This window comes from Silene latifolia, chromosome 4 (genome assembly GCF_048544455.1).
Source record: "Silene latifolia isolate original U9 population chromosome 4, ASM4854445v1, whole genome shotgun sequence".
Classification (NCBI taxonomy): domain Eukaryota; kingdom Viridiplantae; phylum Streptophyta; class Magnoliopsida; order Caryophyllales; family Caryophyllaceae; genus Silene; species Silene latifolia.
This window is the reverse complement of record NC_133529.1, coordinates 47,955,827-47,972,501: the sequence shown is the minus strand read 5'-3', so window position 1 is coordinate 47,972,501 and position 16,675 is coordinate 47,955,827.

Sequence of the window (16,675 nt, the reverse complement as noted above, 5' to 3'; positions counted from 1 at the left end):
TCAGCATCGAATTTAAAGGAGGAGCATGATGAATTGAGGAAGAGAGATATGAACGACAACGCTTATGGTGAAAGAAGAAGGAAAATGAGACAACAAGGAAACGCCAGATACTCATATCCCAAACATAACATCATCCTAAACGGTTCCGAAAACTTCCTAATAAAATAAATCTCAGAACCACATTACTTCCAAGGATTCCTCAAAATAACTTACGCTGCTCTACACCTAATCTATTCCATGAAACAAGGTACTTCATCACACTTGTGATTCAACAATTCCCAATCACTAAACATTCACGACAACTTCCACAAAACAAGATCGAAACTACTAACAAGGCTATACTCATACCCAACAACGTCAAAAGGTAACATCAATTTATGTATGGCTATCAACATCCTAAAGGTATCTCTTTTCAAAATCACATCATAAACCTTACTCCGTGTTTACTCCTAAGGTAACAACGCTCAACCTACTAAGCTTTCAAATTCCAAACATAAACAACAAAGCCAAGTTCTATAACTTTAGTAACATAGGCAACTCACTCTTAACACACATAATTCTACCTATCACTTATACTCACATTACCAAGGGGTTATGTATAAGAATCCCCAAGTACGTCTCACCACACTACCTAAGTCCTTCCAATATCACGACTTCTCAAAGCCAGGGTTAAAGGTCAGACACAAACAATCTCCTCAAAAGTCGAATTTTCCAACCCAGGTCAACATTCCTCACAAGAAAGAGTACTATCAAATGGCGTTAAGGGAGGATAAGCAAGGAACAAAAGACAAGTTAGGAGTACAAGCGTAGCTTTTAAAGTAAAACAGAAGGGAGTTTAGAAGGAGGATAAGCACCAAGAGATTAAGAAAAAGGCGAGATACAAAAAGAACGAGAAACATCTTCAAGAAAGTAGAAGCATTCTTCAAAGGTTGAACAAATCTTCAATCCTCAGCAATAGGCACTAAATCTTGATCTTCGTAAAATATAAGTGTCCTTTCAATGGAACGGAGATACTCTTGGCGATCACTCAAGAACATCAATATTCCAATTCAAAGACATAAAAATACATTTTTACACCAACAAATGATAAAACTAATTATCAGACGTCTCCAATAACAAGCTTTAACACTAATTGACGTTAAAACCAGTGAAAAACATTAAAATATTTTCAAAACCTTTAGTTCAAAATTTTTTTATAATTAGGGTAATAACTCCATTAGCTATAGATAAGCTCACGGTCATTGATCCAAGAACGCAACAATTATTAAATGACAATCAACAAACAGGTTAGTACCTAACAAAGAGCAAACACAAAGAGACTACAACATAAGGTCCTAAGTCTACCCATCTTACCCATCTCTCAAGTTTATTATTTTAAGGTCAAGTTATTTATATTGAGGTGCACAAACGTGCGTCGGGAGCAAATATGCTTTGATACCAACTGTCACACCCTCAAAAATCGCGTAAAATTTAAACACGTAATTTCTAAATAAAAACTGCATGGATATGTTTGTAATAGGTTCAGTTGGGTAAAAACCTGTAATTTTTAAAACCGAAAACGAAACCTGAACCTGTTATAAAAATATCCAAATGGGAAGGTGTCAAACATGCAAGGTCCAAAATAAATCTCATGAATGAAACATCGCTAAAGTCGCGAAACAAAATTATACAACCCAAATATGAGAAAGGGAGACATATGTCCCTAAAATGTATGTGACATAAAAAGTATTTAAGGGTCACAATATAATAAAGTCAATCTAGGTTCCAAGGTTACTTTGCTCGCTAGCTCGTCCATGTACCCCATATATGCATCACCTACCTGTCAATCGCATTTTATACAAATACGAAAGCCACGATCGGTGGGAGTAACTCCGAGTTCTCCCAACCACGAAATGTCATAATTAATATAACATGTAAACATAAGAATATGAATATGAATAACACATAGCCTTAGCATATAGATGCTAGACTATCGTGCTTATCATGTGAACAACAATATAACAACACATAGTCCTAGCATGCGAATACTAGACCGACTCATACTACACTATCATGTGAATCACATAACATCCAGGAATCCAAACTCTATCAACCATAGCCGGCTTGCATCTCACCTTCTATGATTCATAGAATCATCAAACAAGAAAGGACAATATATCTAGAGACAGGCATAAGTTCCTAGTACAGTCAATAGTCACTTTGTAACTCGAGTCTATACCACGAGGTAGGGAAGCTAGTATTTTGGCTCAGAGGTTAATATGAATAAAACATGGCCAAAACACCTAGTATCTTGGCTCAGAGGTTACATTTAAAACATGGCCAAGATACGACTCAACCCTAATCCTAGATCAAGCAGACCTAGAGAAATGCGGATAAAACCACCGCACCCAAGACTCATGATAAAACCACATGAGTACCCTAAGGAGTCCACCAAAGGGTTGGCTAGTACTTAAGCCGACCATCTCCTCACAAAATAGGCGAAAGGTCATGCCCCACTTGGATATAAACCCACCAAGCCGGGAACACAAAGGCTATTAAGTGGTGAACATACACTCGTCAAAGACTATAAGGGCCTATCTATGACATCGACCAAAGTCACTCACCTAGGACCTAGTCCCAACTGAATGCTTTAGCCTACAACACTTAAGACAAGTAGGACACCCACTTATCCATAAGAGGGGCAAAGAGTCCAACTTTCAAACATAATGCTAACATTCTATCATGTGAAAGGCTATATAAATGTCTATTCAGCAGACAATCCAACCATATCCTCAATGTCATCAATAACCAAATTATAGCTAACCATCAATATTATAATCCAAATTCCAGCCAACCGTTAATCTCATAATTCATGAGAACAAGCTAAAATGGCAACAAGGCAAGAAGACTCAAGTATAAGGCAACCAATTCATCCAACAACCAACATGTGAAATGATAATTACAAATATCAAGCATAGCATAAAACTTCCAATAACAACCAATCTCACCTCAAAGACAAACCCTCAACCCTAGTCCCGCGATGGGTCATTGGTCAAATCGAGGCTGACCGGTTTAAACCTAGTTTGACCAAACTCATTCGGTCAAAACTGCCCACTCGAGTCTTGGCCTACTTTGGCCCAAATCATGTGAGAAACGAAAGTAACACATTATCAATCTCCTAAACACTTAACAACCAACAAACACAACATCAACTACTAATGTGACATTAATTCGTCGAGTAACTCGGAATAGTTACCTTAAGCTAGCAAAGAGACAAGCAATAAGCTTGAGAAAGCTTCTAAAACCCAAAATTACTCTTCATCTTCAACCACATATGAGGCACCTAAAATAATTATGTGAAAGGACGATATTAACGAATTATCTTTATATAAAATATGAGACGGAAATTAATTTAATTATATTTTAAATAAACCAAACTAGCGTCAAAACAATTTATAGACACGGCTCAAAAGTTATTATGACAACCTCAAACTCGGCCTAACCACCAACTACACATGGCCTCAAATTCGTGACTTAGCTAGGCCTTTGCCTGAGGCCACGCCAAGCTACGACCAGGCCACGCCAGGCCACAGCTAGGCCACGGTCCATGGTCGCAGGCACCCACGACCAGGCCTCGGTAGCCCCACTCAGCCGCAATCACACCAACGCTCCACCTAAACAACTACCCATCTCAGCCACTAAAACCCATGCTTAACTGTTCTAAAATCAGCCCACTCAATCACGTTAAAATAGTCCCAAAACAATCCCTACATGTCAGTATACACTGTAATACTCCGTATTTTATATCGTTAATTGAGTCGAGTTAATTGTTTAGTTATATTGATATCGTACGATCGAGTTAGCGTAAACTTGTCAAGACGGGTTAATTGAGCGAATCACGTAACCTAATTCCTTTTCTACACTTACCCATTTACCCATTGACCTTCCGTTGACCCTAGCCCATTTACCACGTTGACCCTAGCCCATTTACCATGACCCAATTAAACATTTAACCTAATTCTACCCTAACCCTACAAAACCCCATTCCCCTCACACGCCTACCCCATTTCAGCGGCACATTTCCCCAACAAACACACAGATCGAGAGAGGGAGAGTGAGGGCGAGTATTGTCGGAGCAGCAAGGAGGGTCCTAGGGTGGTTGTCGACGTCCACAGTTAGCCGTGGTGGCTGTTTAGGTGGCGGAAAAAGGTATGGGTGCAACTCCTTCTTTATTTCGTTTTTCACGTTTTTTATTGGTGTTGTCGTGACTCAGGGAAGGGGTGTGGGTGTCTGGTGTCGGGGATATGGTACTGGGTGGTTTGGGTCGTCCCTTTTGGTGGCGTTTAGGGAGGTTGTTGGCGGCAGAATTGGCGGCGAAAGGGGTTGTTGACAGGGTAGATCACACGGGTGCTACAGGGGGGTTTCAGGCGGGTTTTAGATGCTTAGGTTGGGGTGACACCACCGTGGACTCGGGGAGGTCGAAATGGTGGTGTCACGGTGTCCTGGTGCGTGGGGCGACGGCGTCCGGGCTGTGGTGGTTTGGGCAGGTAGGGGTTACTGCGGTGGGCGTGTGTCGAGGAAGGGGGTGTTTGGTGAGGCACGGTGGTGAACCGAGGCCAAATGACGGCTCTGGTTCGACTCACGGCACGGCGATCGACAGTGCCGGGTCGGCTGTTTGGTGGTGGGGTCGAAGAGGGGAGCAAGCCAGGTGGTGTTCGTGGTGGTTTAGGGTGGCGCGTGAGGGTTGTGAGGGAGTGCGAAGGTGCGGGTTGTAAAGGCGGGTTGGTAGTGTTAGCGAGTATTGTTTTTAATTCCTTTAAATGTAAAAACTTGTTTTATCATTTAATATATCGTACCCTTGTTTAGCTAATTAATTCCCGAGTTATTTAAATGTTTAGAGACGGGTTGAGTCGGGTTGGTAAAATAGAAAATCGCTAGATCGGGAAAGTTTCCATTTAAGGAAACTTTCCATTTTAAGAAGTTCTAATTTTAGTAACTTTCTATTTTGGGAAGGGAATGGTTTAAGTAATTGTTTATTATTTATTGTCTTTCAGAGGGCGAATTTGTTGTGGAATATTACTAAGCACCCGACTTTTGACCTAAATCTTGAGGTAGGGAATACACGATTGAATTTTATGATTGTTAATGAGTTGACATGTTTGGGATTATATGACATACCTGGCTATCTTATTTATCCTGTTGAGCATTTTGTTTCATTTATTTCATACATCGCATTTGCATTGGAGTTGGAGTTGGAGGAGATGAGATGGTTGTGATTAAGGCCCGGGCGGGTTCTGCAGACTTGCCACTGGTGTCCTCCGCCGCTAACGAGCGGGCGGATCGACTACGGTCGATATATATAGTCTACCGGGATCGGTATGGCTGGCGTGCTTGGGATGATGTGTGTGATGGAGTTGATTGAAGGAGCATAGCATTGCATTCTTTATTATATCGTATTACCTACTCAACCTCGCGGTTGACCACAATGTGTATTCGTGTATGCTGTGATGATCCTTTTATGGGAGCAGATTGACAGTTGTTGAGACATTGGGAGTCGGGGAGAGAGCATGGATCACCTGACTTAGAGCTAGCTCACCTTTATTTTGTTTAGTTGTCAGACTTTATTTTTATTTAAGACATGTGTTATTTCCGTTGTAAACCTTATAACCTTTTAATTTAAAGTACTGTTATCTTTCTCTTTGTTATCTACTGCCTCGGATTCCCGAGATGGTAACGCCCTTCTTTATCTGAGGAGTCCTAGTTCAGGCCCTTAAATAAATGGGGGTGTTACAAAGTGGTATCAGAGCGAACGATCTACAGGCCTAAACCAATGAATCCAATGAATATAGGAAGAGTCTAAATAAAATGAACCCCGGACAAAATCGCTGTTAGGAGCACACTAAAGGTAAGGGATGAGTTAGGGGCCCCCTCACACCGAACCATTGGCCCTCTCAGTTTGACCCGGGAACCCTGAGTGCATATGAGAGGAAGGGTAGAGAAGTTGCATGATATTGAGCATAACTCCATATATTATTGCCTAAGTATTAACTGACTGATATGATAATTGTTGCATAAAGAGTTGGTAGGAGGTTGTGGCATAATACTTTGCATGTTTTACGGTTGATTTATACTTATACATCTATAAAGTTGTGTCAGAAGGCTATGTCTAGTGATATGCGGTTATGTGATCCCTAAGCCATGCTAGATAGACAAGTAAGATAAGAGTAATAGAATTGGCTAGAATTGCCAAGGTGTTTTGGGTTGCAGCTAATTCCTAAATTCTCTTGTAGTCATGCCTCCAAGAAGGAACACGGCTGTAAACATCACCCAGGAAGATTTAGACCGGCTACTGGCTGAGAATGAGGCCCTAAAGGCCAAAAGAATGGACCCTGCTAAGATGAGTACAATAGTGGCGAGGCATAACCCAACCATCTTCACCGGAGAGGGGGAACCTCACTTGCTGGGAGATTGGTGTCGGGAGTTCACCAACCTATTCGAGCTGATAGCTTGTCCTGAAGAGCTGCAAGTAGACCAAGCTGCACACTACCTCAGGGCTACAGCTGGGGAGTGGTGGAATAGGAACAAGGCGGAGATTCGACATGTTGCCAGGGACATTGAGGAAGGATACGTGTCTTGGTTAGAATTTCAAGTGATATTAACGGATCGGTTCATGCCGAGTTCAGAAAGCTAAGGCGAGGAGGAGTTTGATACGTTTAAGATGACAGAGGACATGACATTGGAAACATACCATAGGAAGTTCCGATTGTTGGCATCATACATCGATGAATTTGCAAAGAACGAGACCATGTCAAGGCTATGAGGTTTGAGAGGGGATTGACGGTGGATATCAAAAAGAGGCTCACGGCAGCTCCACCTACCACCGTTCGGGACATCTATCCGAGAGCTGGTGTCTGCTGAAAGGCTCTCCCGAGCGATCAAAGAGGACAAGAAAGGAAAAGCCGAGAAGAGGAAGTCGGAAACGTCGGTGATAATACGGGGCCAAGAAGCCAAATTCAGGCAAGTTCGGTGGATACTCCACCAATAGTGCTCCTGGGGGGATGAGGAACCAAAGTGGAGGCAGTTTCAGAGGTGCTAGTCTTGGAGGTAATGCGTCCGGATCACTTGTTTGGTGTGGGAAGGCGGGACACGGGAAGTTTGAGTCTTGAAGTTCGGAGGAAACCAATCGGGGGCTTCCTGGACACCTACATCCGGGTTCGGGGTCTCGGACGGTGGGATCGGATACGGCGGCTACCGTACTCCTAACACGGCTATGGAGGAGGTGCCCGATCTGGGGCATGTAACGATTACCAAGGAAGCTACAACAACTACGAATCGTAGCCAGAAAACCAGTCCGGCGGGGTGGTAATTTCGGAGGAACCGAACGAGGGAACAAGCAACCCAATACCGCTTCATCGAGTCGATGGGAGCTAAGTCCAGTGGCAAGCTCTTTGCCATGGGAAAGGAAGCGACAAAGGAGGATGCACATGTTGTGATGGTACTTTTCTGTTAACTCTAAACCCACCTTTGTGTTGTTTGATTCTGGAGCTACACATTCTTTTATATCTGCGGAACATGCCAGAGTCTTAAATCTTAAGTCATATGATAGAATTGTTGATTCGGTAGTGGTACCTTCGGGGGAGTCGGTGTCTTGTGATAGAGTCTACACTGGGGTACCAATCCAGATCGGAGAGGTTGTGTTTCACGGTGACCTTATAGAGTTTCCCTTGGGGGTTTTGAGGTGATTATGGGGATGGACTGGTTAGGGAAATACAAGGCTTTTATCGACTGCTATCAGAAGAAAATCTCTTTGAGGGGACCTAAGGGAGCTAGGGTGTCTTATAAGGGGTATGTGGTCAAGCCAAGAGTCAAATTCATATCCGTTAATACCCTAAAGTCGAGTCCGAGGAAAGGGGATCGATTAATCTTGTGTCGGATGTGGGATAATGAGGCGGAGACCCCTAAGGTGTCCGAGATTCCAGTGGTGAGGGAGTTCGAGAATGTATTTCCGGAGGACATTCCAGGGTTACCACCGAAGAGAGAGGTGGACTTTTCCATTGATCCGGCCGGAACAGGGCCGATTTCTAAACCACCTTACCGTATGGGACCAAAGGAGATGGAGGAACTAAAGAAGCGATTGGATGAGCTAGCAGAGAAAGGTTACATACGGCCTAGTGTTTCACCTTGGGGAGCACCCGTGTTGTTTGTCAAGAAGAAAGATGGAAGCTTGAGACTTTGCGTGGATTACCGTGAGTTGAACAATGTGACCATCAAGAACCGTTATCCTTTGCCAAGGATCGATGATTTGTTTGATCAATTGAGTGGAGCCGGAGTTTTCTCTAAGATCGATCGAGGTCGAGGTTATCACCAGTTGAGAATTAAGAACGAGGATATACCTAAGACCGCTTTCAGAACAAGGTATGGGCACTATGAGTTCGTGGTCATGCCATTTGGGTTAACTAATGCGCCAAAGATGTTCATGGACTTGATGAATCGAGTGTTCGGTCCTTATCCGGACAAGTTCGTGGTTGTGTTCATCGATGATATCCTGGTGTACTCCAAGAATGAGGAAGAACATGAGGAACATCTAAGGTTAGTCTTGAAAACTTTGGAGGAGAACCAGTTATATGCCAAGCTGAGCAAGTGCGAGTTCTGGTTGAAGAAAGTTGCTTTTCTGGGACATGTGATTTCCAAGGAAGGGGTGTCGGTTGATCCTAGTAAAATCGAGGCAGTGACGAAATGGCAGAGTCCTAAGAATGTGGGTGAGATCCCAAGCTTCTTGGGGCTAGCAGGTTATTATCGAAGATTTGTCAAGGACTTCTCAAAGATCGCAAAGCCATTGACGTCATTAATGCGGAAGGAGAACAGGTTTGTTTGGGATGAGAGTTGTGAGGAGGCGTTTCTAACCCTCAAAGAACGTCTCACTACAGCTCCTATACTTGCTCTACCAGATGGGAATGATAATTTTGAGGTGTATACTGATGCTTCCAAGAAGGGTTTGGGGTGCGTATTGATGCAAAACGGGAAAGTAATCGCTTACGCTTCTCGACAATTGAAGACCTATGAGGAGAATTACCCTACTCATGATCTGGAGTTGGGAGCAGTAGTGTTTGCGCTCAAACTATGGCGACATTATCTTTATGGGGCTACCTTCAAAGTGTTTTCCGATCACAAGAGCTTAAAGTACATTTACACACAAAAGGAGTTGAACATGAGACAGAGGAGATGGATCGAATTGATTGGTGACTATGACATGGAGATACTTTATCATGAAGGGAAAGCGAATGTCGTAGCAGATGCGTTAAGCAGGAAATCCATCCATGCTTTGAGCAGTGCCAGATCTAGGGTGAGGCTGCATGATGAGCTGCAGGATATGGGAATCCACATGATCCGGAGAGGAGAGATTCTTGGGGACCTGACCGTTGAGCCGGAGTTATATGAGGAGATCGAGAGATTCTGACGAAAGCCGATGCTAGAATTCGAAGTGGCGCAACACACGAGAACAGGCGAGAATCCGGGGATGATTCCAGGTTTGTTATCCATGCTTTGATGGTAGTCCGAGGTTTGGAGGTCGGTGGTGTGTTCGGATAATGAGGAGTCAAGAGGAAGATTCTTACCGAGGCACACGCTACACCATACTCGGTTCATCCTGGGGAGATAAGCTGTACAAGGATCTCAAGAAGACCTTTTGGTGGCCGAATATGAAGAGGGAAGTTGCTGAGTTCGTAGCTCGATGCTTGACGTGCCAGAGAGTGAAGGGTGAACATAAGAGACCGCAAGGGAAGGTTCAACCATTAGATGTACCGGAGTGGAAGTGGGAGAGCATTTCATTGTGGGGTTGCCTCGAACTCAGAAAGGTAACAACATGATTTGGGTGATCGTCGACAGACTGACTAAGTCAGCTCACTTTATTCCCATGAAAGATACTTGGAGTAAGGCTGAGTTGGCTAAGGCTTATGTTCGATGGTCAAGTTGCACGGTGTGCCTAAGGATATCGTCTCCGACAGAGATTCCAGGTTTCTATCCAAATTCTGGCAGGAATTACAGTCTTTGATGGGTACACAACTGAAGATGAGCACCGCTTTTCATCCTGCTACCGACGGTCAGACGGAGAGGACTATTTAGACCCTCGAGGATATGTTGAGAGCTTGTGTTCTACAGTTTGGCGGATCGTGGGAGGACAGACTGGGATTGATCGAGTTTTCTTACAACAACAGTTATCATGCTAGCATCGGGATGGCACCTTTTGAGGCACTTTATGGTAGGAAATGCAGGAGTCCTGTGTGTTGGGATGATAGATCGAGGCGCGTTTTGGGGCCGAGATGATTCAAAGAGATGGTTGAGCAGTGCACGATCATCGGCAAAAGATGAGAGCCTCTCGGGACAGACAGAAAAAGCTATGCGACACTAGGAGAAGTGAGATCTCTTTCGAGGTGGGAGAGAAGGTACTACTCAAAGTGTCGCCAATGAAGGGAGTCATGAGGTTCGGGAAGAGAGGGAAGGCGAGTCGAAATTCATCGGACCTTATGAGATTTTGGACAGAGTTGGAGAGGTGGCCTATCGTTTAGCTTTGCCACCAGCGTTAGCCAGAGTTCACAATGTCTTTCATGTTTCCCAGTTGCGGAGGTACCTGAGCGATCCATCACATGTGTTGAGTCCTGAGGTGATCGAGGTGGATGAGCAGTTGTCCTATTTAGAGACACCCAAGGAGATTCTGGACAGGAAGGTGAGAAAGACCAGAAATGGGGAGACAGCGTTGGTGAAAGTCTTGTGGACTAACCACAATGTTGAGGAAGCTACATGGGAGACTGAGGCTTCCATGAGGGAAAGCTATCCACATCTTTTTACATGAGGTAAGTTCCGGGACGTAACTTTCTTTTTAGGAGGGTAGAATGTAACATTTTGTTTCCGACCTAGATTCATGTGTCTTTTACCTCAGGGGATTTGTTTTGGGACCCACATCGATGCGTGTGGGGGCTTGCTAGGTGAGTGAACTTCGGGACGAAGTTCATTTTAAGGGGGGAAGACTGTAATACTCCGTATTTTATATCGTTAATTGAGTCGAGTTAATTGTTTAGTTATATTGATATCGTACGATCGAGTTAGCGTAAACTTGTCAAGACGGGTTAATTGAGCGAATCACGTAACCTAATTCCTTTTCTACACTTACCCATTTACCCATTGACCTTCCGTTGACCCTAGCCCATTTACCACGTTGACCCTAGCCCATTTACCATGACCCAATTAAACATTTAACCTAATTCTACCCTAACCCTACAAAACCCCATTCCCCTCACACGCCTACCCCATTTCAGCGGCACATTTCCCCAACAAACACACAGATCGAGAGAGGGAGAGTGAGGGCGAGTATTGTCGGAGCAGCAAGGAGGGTCCTAGGGTGGTTGTCGACGTCCACAGTGGTGGCTGTTTAGGTGGCGGAAAAAGGTATGGGTGCAACTCCTTCTTTTATTTCGTTTTCTGTCAGGTTTTTATTGGTGTTGTCGTGACTCAGGGAAGGGGTGTGGGTGTCTGGTGTCGGGGATATGGTACTGGGTGGTTTGGGTCGTCCCTTTTGGTGGCGTTTAGGGAGGTTGTTGGCGGCAGAATTGGCGGCGAAAGGGGTTGTTGACAGGGTAGATCACACGGGTGCTGCAGGGGGGTTTCAGGCGGGTTTTAGATGCTTAGGTTGGGGTGACACCACCGTGGACTCGGGGGAGGTCGAAATGGTGGTGTCACGGTGTCTGGTGCGTGGGGACGGCGTCCGGTGGCGTGGTGGTTTGGGCGGGTAGGGTTGGGCTGCGGTGGTCAGTGTGTCGAGGAAGGGGGTGTTTGGTGAGGCACGGTGGTGAACCAGGCCAAATGACGGCTCTGGTTCGACTCACCGGCGGCAGTCGACCAGGCTGGGGTCGGCTGTTGGTGGTGGGGTCGAAGAGGGGAGCAAGCCAGGTGGTGTTCGTGGTGGTTTAGGGTGGCGCGTGAGGGTTGTGAGGGAGTGCGAAGGTGCGGGTTGTAAAGGCGGGTTGGTAGTGTTAGCGAGTATTGTTTTTAATTCCTTTAAATGTAAAAACTTGTTTTATCATTTAATATATCGTACCCTTGTTTAGCTAATTAATTCCCGAGTTATTTAAATGTTTAGAGACGGGTTGAGTCGGGTTGGTAAAATAGAAAATCTGCTAGATCGGAAAGTTTCCATTTAAGGAAACTTTCCATTTTAAGTTCTAATTTTAGTAACTTTCTATTTTGGGAAGGGAATGGTTTAAGTAATTGTTTATTATTTATTGTCTTTCGTAGGGCGAATTTGTTGTGGAATATTACTAAGCACCCGACTTTTGACTCGCAATCTTTTGAGGTAGGGGAATACACTGATTGAATTTTATGATTGTTAATGAGTTGACATGTTTGGGATTATATGACATACCTGGCTATCTTATTTATCCTGTTGAGCATTTTGTTTCATTTATTTCATACATCGCATTTGCATTGGAGTTGGAGTTGGAGGAGATGAGATGGTTGTGATTAAGGCCCGGCGGGTTCTGCAGACTTGCCCTGGTGTCCTCCCGCGAAGGGCGGATCGACTACGGTCGATATATATAGTCTACCGGGATCGGTATGGCTGGGCATGCATCGGGATGTGTGTGATGGAGTTGATTGGAGGAGCATAGCATTGCATTCTTTATTATATCGTATTACCTACTCAACCTCGCGGTTGACCCCGTGTATTCGTGTATGCCTCGTGATGATCCTTTTATGGGAGCAGATTGACAGTTGTTGAGACATTGGGAGCTGGGGGAGAGAGCATGGATCACCTGACTTAGAGCTAGCTCACCTTTATTTTGTTTAGTTGTCGACTTTTTTTTATTTAAGACATGTGTTATTTCCGTTGTAAACCTTATAACCTTTTAATTTAAAGTACTGTTATCTTTCTCTTTGTTATCTACTGCCTCGGATTCCCGAGATGGTAACGCCCTTCTTTATCTGAGGAGTCCTAGTTCAGGCCCTTAAATAAATGAGGGTGTTACATACACCGTCTGAACTATAAAAGACAACAATAAGCACCCAAAACAATCCATACATGTCACCATACACCGTCTTAAATATACCACTCACTAGCTAGTATCCCAATTGATCCCTACAGGTCAGTATACACCTTCTCAATCATCTCCACATATCAGTATACACCGTCTCAACTATACAACTGACTAATTAACATCCATAAGGATCCCTATATATAATTATACACCGTCTCAATTATAAAACAGACTAACCAGCATTCGAAATAAACATATTTTACAAGTAATATCGAGTAATCTATAATTGTTACCTTTTTCCGATTGAACTAATCATTTATGACTAACAAATCTTCTACAAGACCGTCTATCTTAGCATCTACAACCGTCTTATAATAAATAAAGCTGAAAGTATAAATTGGGTTTGTAAAAATACATGACGAAAATGAATGTTACTTACATCGGAATGACGAGAACGACGAAAGGAGCGCTATGGAACAAAAATAGTTGAAAACGGATGACAAACGGAGCACCAGGACGGATTATAGACAAAAGTTGAAGAAGGAACAAACAGAAGGAAAAAGAAGGACGAAGAAGAGGAAAAGAAGAAAAGAGACGTGGGAAAATGAGACAGCAGCCTGCTAGCCTGCTATTTATTATACGTATCTTTCTTCATCGTTAAGTAATTTCGCTCGTTTTTAAAACCGTCTCGAGTTAATAAAATCGGTTTTAGTAAAAGTTTCAGTAATAAAACGGAATCAATAATAAATAAATTTAATGAGTGAAAATAAAATAAACTCAAATTTACCATAACGGAAATAATAGGAATTCGATTCGAATCGGAGTTATTAACGATTTTTACTAAATTAGCGGAGTTTAACGAAATTTGATAATTTAGCAAAATAACTCAAAATAGCTAATTGGATGACTTTTCCTAAATCCGTTTTGAATCCACTAAGGGCCGACTTTCATAAAGAACTCGTAAAAGGATCGGAAATTCTTAAATAAATAAACTCGAACTAACTTCAATAAACTCGAACTAACTTTAAATAAACTTATTAATGATTATTAAAATTAACGTATCGAATTATGATGAAATTAATTAATTAGCTAAGCATATATATATAAATCGTTAAATGATGTAATTACATTGAAAATAGCAATTAAAAGAATTTTATCCAACTTAATAAAATACGGGGTGTTACAGTCGATCCACGGGACGGGGGTACTTGAATTGTTCAATCTAATTGTAGTTGTACTTATTGTGTCACAATTGGTTTGGGTTTGTAGTTGTGTTCTACACTAATGAAAGCAATAAAGTAAAACAAGTAATAAAGCAAATAAATAAGTAAACAAATAATAAAGGATACTAGGATGTCATGCGTTCATAAGGGAATCATGGTAAGATAGCATAAATGAGTTATATAGATGCAACCAATTAATATTATTGGAATTGAGTTACTTCATGTCTTATAATTCATAGGAAGATTTGGGTCTCAGAGCTGAGTCATTTGTGACTTTACAACACCTACAAGTTGACTTAATTCTTCCTATTAGACTACATGCATGATAAACCAATTCCTAGGGAGACTTACGTCTCGAAGCCGAGTCGGTTAAGACTTTACAACACCTACAAGTCGACTTGGGTTTTCTCTATTTCAACAACAAGCAAGGTCTAACAAAGCTTGAGTTGGTTTATATCTTACAAGCCTTGTTGAAAGGATAAGAAAACGTGCTAGGTTGTCAATAAAGCATTTCATCAAACATGATATATGCAATAGTTGAAGAACATTAAGCAAGCATTCATATGAACTCATTAAACATAAATCTATCCCATGATTAACTCCCCTAATCTCCCACTAGTCCTAGTTAAGTAACTACTTACTCATTATCATGGAAGAGATGTTATTAATGTTGCCAATCATCACAACAAGTATAAACATGATTAAAGAGTGAGGAAATAAACAATAAAGAGTAAAGAGTAAAGAGATTATACAAAACTTAAGATGAACTATTAGAAAAGAAAGAATAATAGAAGAAAACTTGATTGATAGATGAAGAGTAGTCAATTCCCCAATAATAACCCAATAATCTTCAATTACCCAATAATAAATTTGAACAATAATTAAGGAAAGATTAATGTGTAATTTTGTGGAATGATTAAAGAGTAATCTATTCTAATCTACTCCTAATGAGATCTTAATCTAAGTTAAGAGGACTCCTCCTCTTGATTATTACAAATGGAGTATATATAGGGGTATATCATTAGGTTAAGCAAGGGTAGATTAGTAAATAACATTTTTAAGTGTTGAATAGAGCTTTGCGAGTCCCGAGGGACATGCGCGGATCATGTAGCAACTCCCAAGGAAATCCGCGCATCCTACCCTGAAGCATGCTTGGTCCTGTAAGGGAATCCGCTCGTCCCGAGAGAAAAACGCGCATCCTGAGCCTCAACCCGAGCGGGTTGAGATTGTCCTGAGCGGGTTGTTCGTGACCCGAGCGGGTTGAGCTGCAGTTTCCCTTTTTCTTGCTTTTAAGCTTATGATCCTTCTATATACTCTTTATTCTACATCCTTGGTCATCATTCTTGCTTCCTCTTCATACCAGTCCATCCAAGATTGTCAACAAGCTGCTGAATATGCACGAGAGACAGGGATTCCGCCTCATTATCTTCTTTCCTACAAGACATATAAATTGCAATAGGAAAGCAAAATAGGAAGGATTTGACGGATAAAATGGCCATGAAATGATATATTAGTATGCAAAATAGGTTCAAGTAGGGGACTAAATGTGCGCAATTAAGAGTCACATCAAACATACCCAAACCAAACCTTTACTCGTCCCGAGTAAAGAGGTGACTAAAACTAGACCTTTATTTAAACTATCCTAATAATATAACCGATGTGAGATAATTAGCGGGTCTCACTCCGCCCCTTCAACTCACAACAAGACATCTATGAGGTAAGATGCCTTATTGCAAGGCAAGGTGGGGCTTGTCAAAATGGCGATACACCAAGCATTAAGCACACAAAACAAGTAATGGATGCATCTACAAAAGAATAGCCACTTTCCTCATCTAAGTGGCGGAAATCATCTAAGGGGGAAGAAATTTAAGGGTACACACTCCATCATAGATATTGTTTCTCTAAGCTACTAAGTCTAAAAGGATACCAACAAATCACCTCCAAGTTGTGTCAAACTAGGCTACTTTTGTTCTCAATCGCTAAATGTTTTCGTCAAGAGTAGACTCCTTATGGTGTTAGAAACACTGTAGGATTGCGGAATTCCCCCTCTTGCCTAGACAAGAAGAAGGGTCGTCCCCTCTCCACCATGCAACAAAAATGAGATGAATGGATGAAAGGGATCAAGATGTTTTGAGTTTCACAATGGTAGTTTGCTTTTGTTTTGATTTTCCCCCCAAATTGTTGTGGCATTTTAATTTTGAGAACATTTCTTTGCCATTTTTGATGTTTGGCATTTTGGTACTTGGCAAATTTTTCAATCTTTGCATTTTTGAACATTTTTCAAAGTAACCCCATTTGTAGAAAGGGTACTTTTATTGAAGCATAGGAGTTTATTTTTGTACTCCTCTTTTCATTTATGCAATTTGTGCAAACTTCTTTATTTTTATTTTGGTACTTGAACCCAATTTGGAGATTTTTTTGTACCCATTCCCTTTTTGTTGACAAATA